This window comes from Sinohyriopsis cumingii, chromosome 8 (genome assembly GCF_028554795.1).
Source record: "Sinohyriopsis cumingii isolate HCF-2022 chromosome 8, ASM2855479v2, whole genome shotgun sequence".
NCBI lineage: Eukaryota > Metazoa > Mollusca > Bivalvia > Unionida > Unionidae > Sinohyriopsis > Sinohyriopsis cumingii.
The window spans coordinates 64,780,859-64,789,631 of NC_142968.1; the positions used below are offsets into that span (position 1 = coordinate 64,780,859).

The 8,773-nt window shown below is 34.7% G+C and overlaps 1 long non-coding RNA gene across 1 annotated transcript; it reads left to right on the forward strand.

Moving 5' to 3' along the window:
- Positions 1-5,869: 5,869 nt before the first annotated feature.
- On the forward strand, positions 5,870-6,414 carry LOC149793698 (uncharacterized). The gene is made up of 2 exons (XR_016422583.1): positions 5,870-5,951; positions 6,354-6,414. It is a non-coding gene; the product is annotated as an uncharacterized LOC149793698 (long non-coding RNA).
- Positions 6,415-8,773: the final 2,359 nt, after the last annotated feature.

Genomic DNA, 8,773 nt, shown 5'->3' on the forward strand with positions numbered 1-8,773 from the left:
AAATTCATAGTATTGCCACAAGATGAGCCTTCCTGATTGTAACGTGTTGGTTCTATTGTGGCGGGAAATGCCAATTTGTCTCCAATCTAACTGAAATGCCATATTTTGCTTTGCTTTGTACATATATAGTCCTAAAACATCAGAGGTTTATCGGGGGGGGGGGGCAGAAGAAACGTTTATCTTACAGCGGAAATGCGACAATTATGATTTAGATTTAGATCTTAGTGATGATATGACCTTTAAGACATTCGGAGCAAGTGCGATGAGCCACGCTAAACTTAGGAATCTGAATCCAGACTCTTGGGAACACTCAAAGTAACGAAAACTTAAAATCCACGTGATGACGCCTTCTCGTTTTCTTGTTCTGACCGTATTTGGGTGGAATCTTATGGAGAAAAAAAAACGCCATTTATCAGAAAATATAACTTGCATTCGTGTATTTTTCTTAACGTCAGCTTACCATTGTCAAAGTATTGGAAGAAGAATACCGCTTGTCTGTATGTTTTTTTTTTTTTTTTTTATATAACTGCGGTTAAAATTTATTCAAGAACATCTAATGATATAAAGAGGGATATTCCCAGGAAAAGAAAGATGAAAGAAAATATTTCCAATCAAAATATAATGAGTTATTTTAAATATTAAATTAAAAGCGTATGCGTGCGCTTTGATTAACTTGAGAGGGGGTACTTTAGGGAATCGCAGAGTATAAATAACTATCATTTATTCAAGCAAAATGTGCAAAACTCAATCTCGGATAATCCACAGGAATGGGGGTGGGGTGGGGCGGAGACCTAGAAGGGGGGCGGGCGGAGACCGAGTGGTATAAGGTGATTGCCTTCACAGATCACTCCAATATCACCTCTGTCCACGTTGCATACGAGAAAATTTGACAATAGCTTCCAATGTGTCGGTGATGGGATGGATAATACATTTCTGTTTGCAATTTATTTCTCTTGTTAAACGTCTATACTCAAAGTTCTATGTATCGACTGGAACATTTTTGTATTGGAGAACAGTACATTATCAAAACAAAAAGCATGGCGTAATGTTTGGTCTATTCTGATTTAAAAGTAGGAAGTTCCTTCTTCTTCTTTTTTCTCCATTGGCAGAATCTGCACCACACTGACAGACCGTTTCCGTGAGAAATACTTTAAATGCATTCTAGACTGATGCGTTTGCAGAATAGATTCAAATACATAATAAATTCACTGTAGAGAACTGGATTTTCTTACAACTCCATTATAGATGAATCCTAACAATGAAGTTAGATATTCCTGTGTTTTGTACATGCACAGGGTGAAAAGGAAATTTTGTATGTAAATGATTTAGTTAATGAAAACATTTCTTAGATTAATATAGACGATTTTTTTATGGCATGCTCATAGACATTAAGTTTTTTTGTCTCCATCAAGTTTGATATAAACCTTAATTCAAGTATATACGGCCCTATTTTTACATAAAGCTGTATTTTGTCTCATTCAAATATATACGGCCCTGTGTTTACATAAAGCTGTATTTGTTTCATTCAGGAAAAGAAAAAGTTGTGACGGTAGGCCTATACATCAGAAACTAAAAGTTAATACTTCTAGGCTAACACCAGTATTGAAAAGGAATGAAAAATAGCAATTTATAGATGAGAGTGACTGGAAGGAATACTTTTCCTTGCCTTTTAAAATAACTAAGTGTCCTAAACCTAGATGGTTTCAAACTAAAATATTGCATAGAATTTTACCAATAAGTACATTTTTGAACAAAATTGGAAAAGTCCCTACAAGCATGTGCTAGTATGATTATCTAACGACTGCATGGAGACTTGATCTCATCTTTTCTGCAACCGTTCCAAAACAGAAGCATTACCAGCTAGTTTTGTCTGGTGGATAATGAGTTAGTGGAAATATCTGCACAATTTTCAAGTTTTTAAAATCGAATTTATTCTTGGCATAATATACCAAAGCAAAGGAGATAAAGTGGTCAGTATCCTTTTGTTGCAAATGAAATCGTATATCCAAAAATGTAGACTTAACCATGAAACACCAAACATGAACCATTTTGAAGAAGAAAAAAAATGAAGTTCCATTACATGTCAGAAACGTACTATGCATACATCAATTGCACATGGAAAACTTTTGATGACAAATAGCACCTATACAAACATTTCTTTGAATGGTTCGTACTCAATTTTCAAATCACAGCTAAAACTTTAATTAAGCTCAGATATGTCCATATATATGAAATTAAGCATGTGTGTAGTGACGGAGGTAAGGTCTCATTTATTCTGTTGTTGGTATATTAGAAAGGAAAAATGTATTAGTTATATATACACATCTATAAAGAAGAGTAATTTCAAAGGTCTTAATGCAGTAAATTTGTAAAATACAATTAGTCTCCTAATTTATGTATAGTTTTATTATTAAGATATTGTCAATAAGAGAAAATAACCATTTCAAATGATAAAATGCAAATATCGTTAAATGAGTCTAGAAAATAGTTACTATATAAAACTTCTAGTAAGTGAATGTTGAATCAAGAAGGAAGCTGCATATGTGCGATTTTCGCGAATTTTGTCTCTTGAGACAAGTGCGTGCACATGTGAAAACCGGTGAAAAGAGCTACACTTACCATGTTTACGACTCTACGATGCATCCCTTTTTGAATCACAAAACAGTGGTAGATGCAATGGTAAGTTTTTACTTAGCATTAACTCGATTCAACTTTAGGAATCCTGTTCCATGCAATATTTAGACATTGTCTTCTTCACTGCATAGACATCGTATGCATGCGACTCTATTTTCAAAATAGGTAAACTATGCAGCACACACGTCAGCGTCGAAATACGATTGTCTCAAACGGTTATACTTATTATCACATGAGCTCGGACTTGTCTCCGAGTAAATATTAGCGAAAATCACACGTTTCGGAGCCCGTAACTTCAGTTTGGTACAACGCAGAAAAGTCCATAATGGCTTGATGAATGAAAAATATCTCAGGAGTAAAACAAGCCATATAGTATGGTCGTGTGCCTTTAAAAACGGAAATAGCAGAAGGAAATCGAGGGTCATGGGTGGAACGAAGTATATGGAAGTTCCGTACCTTCTCTCTTATATATTATGATAGAGAGGGTACTTTGTCAGAACGGGTCGTGGGGGTAATCTAAGGTATTGTTGTCACTCTGAATGATTTTTTCCTTCAGATTATTAATTATTTTTTTCTCAACATTAAGCTCGCGTCGAGCACCTGTGGAGAGAGAGAGAGAGAGAAAGTTTTATGATCAGTGGTACTGTTACTAAAGCAGAATAATGACTTAGATCCACTATAAATATATTAAAATATTTTAATTAACTCTTCTTGGTTCGTCATTTCACTTAGTTTATATTCCACATCAATTTTCAAACGCTGGTTCGTGACGGCTAAGCGTTCGTATGAATGGCGTAGCTCTACTTTCACCATTAAAACCATCTTTCATGTTTAAATCATAAGTGTGTATTAAATCGATTTAATCAATGTCAACAAAATGAAATCTATGAAAGAAAAAAATCAACTTAACAATATGCAAAGGTGATTGTGAACAGCCACAAAAGGCATTGAGCAACATTTTGTAGCGGACACACTCGGGTGATGTGAGGAGTTAATTCCCTCGGTCAATAATACACAGCTGCCTTTATACAATTTTGACTCCGTTCAATATATATGTATGGTATATACGCTGTATCGATGATATATCACTCGTTGTATACATTTTTCATGAAAAGAAAACTCTGCATTTCGAAAACACATATATCTGTATATACAGAAGCAAAAACAGTTTACAAGAGTTCTGTTTTGACAGTATATTTCACTTTAAAGTTTGAAGTCAGTATGTCTAATTTTGGAGATCAACAATTACAGTGATTATTTTACGAAATGGAATCGTGCCAAACTATAAATTCGTGGAGCAGATACAGCATTGAGTACGAAAGTTTATACTCTTGGTAGTTCATGATTGTGATTAATGTCAGGCGTTTGGAAAGCAGCAGAGAGGATGAACAGACCACTACAGCTGGAAGGTCCATTTTTGAAAAATAAAGCTTCCTACGAAAAATGAAAATAAAAGGTAAATAACGTCAAACCAAAGACTCTAACTTACCGAGAGTTTCTCTAATTGGGTTACTTTATCTTTGTCGTTTGTGGTTGGTTTTTTTTTTTAAATTTTGTTTACCCGTCGGACACTCATTTGTGGTTGCACCCTCTCTGCTGCAATAAATGTGATAGTAATTAAATCACTATTATATCAATAATGAAATCATACACTAGTAGATTAGCTCGAGAAAGATTAGAAGCAATCAGAAAATATCTGCCAGTTCGTGACGCTCTAAAACGAAAACTTTAAAAACGCCAAGATGCTCAAGTTGATTTTGCAGAAGAAAAAGAACACTATTTTAAACCTGTTACAAAGGCTACTGAAAGAGTTGCATAAACCACTGAAAGTTTTCTTCCGGCAATAAAACAAACTGCTGAGCAAATTGAAAAACAGCAAGAAGAACCAAACAAACAAAAAAAAATGTTTGAGAGATCTTCCGGGCGAAATGGTTGCCGCTCAACCTCCTGGTAAAGAGGAAGATATACTTGAAGGTATTGGTGAAATAAAAAAAAAAAAGATCTTGCACCAATACCTGGAGTAAGAAAAGGAAATATTGCACTGATTAAAAAAGTTAAAGAATTTTGACAAAAATTTTTTTAATGGATATATCGTATATATTACCAAAAGAAACAGGCTAGAAATGTTGATCCAAAATATAGAGAATATATCGAAGAAATAAATAAATTGTATGCGGAGTCACAAAAACAATATATTGAAGAAAAACATAAATTTATGCGGAGTCACAAAAACAACTACAACAACCGCAACCTCCTCAACAACAAAAACCATAACCTCAACAACCACAATCTCCTCAACAATAAAAATCACAATCTCCTCAAAAACAAAAACAAAAATCACGAATTTCTCAACAACAACCACCAGAAACTGAAGTTGATTTTAAAACTAAATTTACATCTAAAAGTTGCTGCAGATGGATGTAATGAAACAGAAAAATATGCGGCACATGAATATGTTGGACCTTGGAAAAGTCAAGATGATTGGATTAAAGATGTATTATCGTTGCTCTGTCAGAGATGACGACACGAATTTTAATCAATTTTAAAAGGATGTAAGACAAAGAGTATCTGTCACGCCTCCTGGTGCTACAGGAAATGATTTTGTTACTCGAGGAACTTTTCCTGACAGTGTTCTCGCAGATGTTGACCGACTAGAAATTCTGATCGGAGGAAAACGTGCAGGAAATAATTCTCCAGAACTTATTCATGAAATATATGATATTTACCGAAGATTATTTACAGGCGGTGTTATGGATAAAATGGCTATCACTCTCTCATTAATGAAATAGTCGATGATTATTACAGCGACTGAAAACAATTAATTAATCACCTTGTAATTTAAAAATGATTATACACAATGCTTGCCAACGTACAAAGCGATTTACGGAGATGGACTTGGTGATGTTGTTCAAGGTTTATTTAAGAGAATAGCTCCAAAGGCAGTACGGATTGCAAAACAATTAGGAATGAAAGCTATTGACGCTATTCGCGATAAAGGTATTAGTGCTGTTGGTAATGTTGCCGGTAAAGCATTTTCAGCAACCAAAGAAAGATTAGCTCGATTAGTAGGAAGAAAACCACAGCCAGTAAAATTACCCAGTACTGAGGTTATGCCTGCAGATGTCATAAATCAAGCTGCCAATCAAAAACTAGCTGTGCTGTTACCGTTGGAACAGCCACAGTAGTTCTTTAGATTTGTCTCCCTTTTATAACTCTTCATAAATATCAGTTTTCTATTTTTCGTTTGTAATACGTCCAGGCAGGAATGTGAACGTGCCTTCACAGCTCTTTTCGTTGAATCTGAAGCCCACCACAGTGTGAGTAAATTTATGAATTATTGTTAATGCCTCGTATATTTAATTTCGGATATGGATGTTAATTGAAAATGACAATAAGTTACGACATAGGGATAGTTAACTATACGCAATGCCACGTGGTTTGCGAGTGCATACGATACTCTTTATTTGTGTGAGATTCATCTCATAAACATTCCTTTTGTGTCATCATTTAAACTCCCTTAGTAACAATCTTTGTTAAGCTACGGTAGAAATATTAACGGAAATGTACCTTATTGAATTTCAAAGTATGGAAGCACATGCTGGACATTATTTCGTTAGTAAATTTAAAAGGATGGAAAGACATAAGAAAGCTTTTACTTTCAATATATGTTGATGTAGTAATTTCATGTTTTGTAATGGTTGTGTTTCCATTTATTACAGCTTTTTACCTCACCTAATTTCAAGAGAGTTCTCGCCTACGAATAAAAACAGTATTTAAACACATTGTGTTGTCTTGTGTCTTGGATGCTGGAGAACTCGGGGTTATGCTAACTGTAATTCCTCCAGGGGAAAGGCAGTATACTAGCAGAGTTGGCTGTTAATGAAGTTGTTTCTGCAACGTTGACTAATACAATTATGCCAGAAAATACAAGTTTCATTTCAGGAAGTGGTCTTCGTGTTAGACGATATTAATTATAATAACAATGTTTAAGGGTATATCCGATCCAGCGTTTTAAATGGACGCACCAGTTCTCAAAGATAGTATTCTTATGACGCACGTGCACCAGATCAATGTGGTCCAATAGAACTACAAGTTCAAGATACAAGATATTTCTTGCCTGCTGAAGCATTTATCGAAGTAGAAGGAGAAATAAAAAGAGATGATATACCATATGGAGATGATATTGAAGTTGGTTTTGTTTATAATGGTATTATGGTGTTATTTGACAGCGCAACGTACATGATTGATGGAAAAAATATTGAAACAATCCAAAAAGACGTTGATGTTGCTACAACGATTATAAATTTAGCAAGATATTCAGATGATTATACAAGATCAGCTGGTCCGTCAGTGATGTTTGCTAAAGATAACAGTGACAGTCCTGAACGCGTCAGGGACGTTGAGAATAATGTAAGAGCCCCTGGAGGAGCAGCAGCTGATGTACCAGCAATTGTATCAATCAACGCAAATTACAACTTAGGATTTGTTGTACGTAGATCAATGTTGGAACGTAACCATAACAGATTTTCATGCGCAATTCCATTATCTCATATGTTTGGATTGTGTAGAAATGTCAGAAAAGTTATCTTTGGAGCTAAACGTAGATTTGTACTTGTTAGAATAGCTACTGATGATGACGCACTTTGGCATCAAGTAGGAAGTGATGATGGTGCAAATGCAGCAGTCCATGGAAAAGTAATATTAACAAAACTGTCGTTGTGGATGCCAGCAATGACATCCAACTATTGCCGAAGAAGAAAAGTTCATTAGTTCTATGAATTCAGGCGGAAAATTATTGTTATCATGGTTGACAATGACTACAGATAGCATTGAAAGTAATGTTAATGGATTAGTTACATGGCATATCGCATCACAACAAGGAGTTTCTGCACCAAGGCATATCGTTATTGCTTTACAAAGTGCTGGGCGAGTAAATTCACAAATACATAGTCATACGATATTTAAAAACTTGGAGTTAGTGAAGTTTCTTTAATGATAAATGGACATCAAGAACCAACTGAATATATATATATATATATATATATATATATATATATATATATATATATATATATATATATATATATATATTGTTAAATGTTGAAAATAATCATGTAGCACGTGCATATCATCATTTAATGATATTTATGGGGCGTGATCAAAATATAGATACTGGTTTACAAATATCATAGCGGGATTTTACAACACTGTATACAATCTATTATTTTTCATTGGAACATATAAGTTTATTCAAACAATCTGTTGTTGATATTCACTTTCAAGCTGGTGTGAATAAGGGAGCTATTCCTAATTATGGAGCAATTGCAGTTATACTCAGCGATAAAGCAATGTTACTTGAAGGCACTGACGGACGAATGCGAGTTATTGAGGCAACGACAGTTGAAAATAACCTGTTACTTATTTTTTTAAAATGTCTTATGATCATGTTAGTGTCAGTCTGACTTCTGGTCAGATTAAAAAGCTTCAATCAAATTCAGCAAAAAACTGTGGAATAAGAATATCACTTAAAAAGATCACAGGTGGTCGAAATAAACCATCATTGTCAGAACGTCAACTCAGGCATTTCAATGATGCCGAACAATCAAAAACAGGCGTTGAACTCAAGCTTTCTTCTGGTGCAGTTAAAGACTCATTTAAAGCAGGCGGTACGTTTCCACTTCTTGCAGCTATACCAGCGTTAATAGCTGCTGCAGCCCCAGCTGTTGCAAAAGCAGCTACACTTGGTGCTGTTGGAACTGCTGCTGGGATGGCATTAAAAAAAAGCAACAGGACAAGGATTTTTAAAAATGGGGAAGGGGTCTAAGATTAGCAGGAACTCCTCATCGATATGACCGAGGAGACTTCCAGGAACACTTCGTTAATCTTTCCAATGTCAAATTTTTATTTCCCTGATGCTGCTTAAAAAATTACCAAAACAACCAAACAATATTTAATTTTGTGTTATTAATCTCGATAATAATTCTGGTCCTGGTACTCATTGGGTGGCATACGCAATTGATCCACGTGGAATTATATATTTTGATTCGTATGGACTGGCTCCACCAAAAGAATTTATAAATTATGTAAACACAATAAAAATTCCAGTCTGGTAATCAACATTACCATTATAATAACCGAT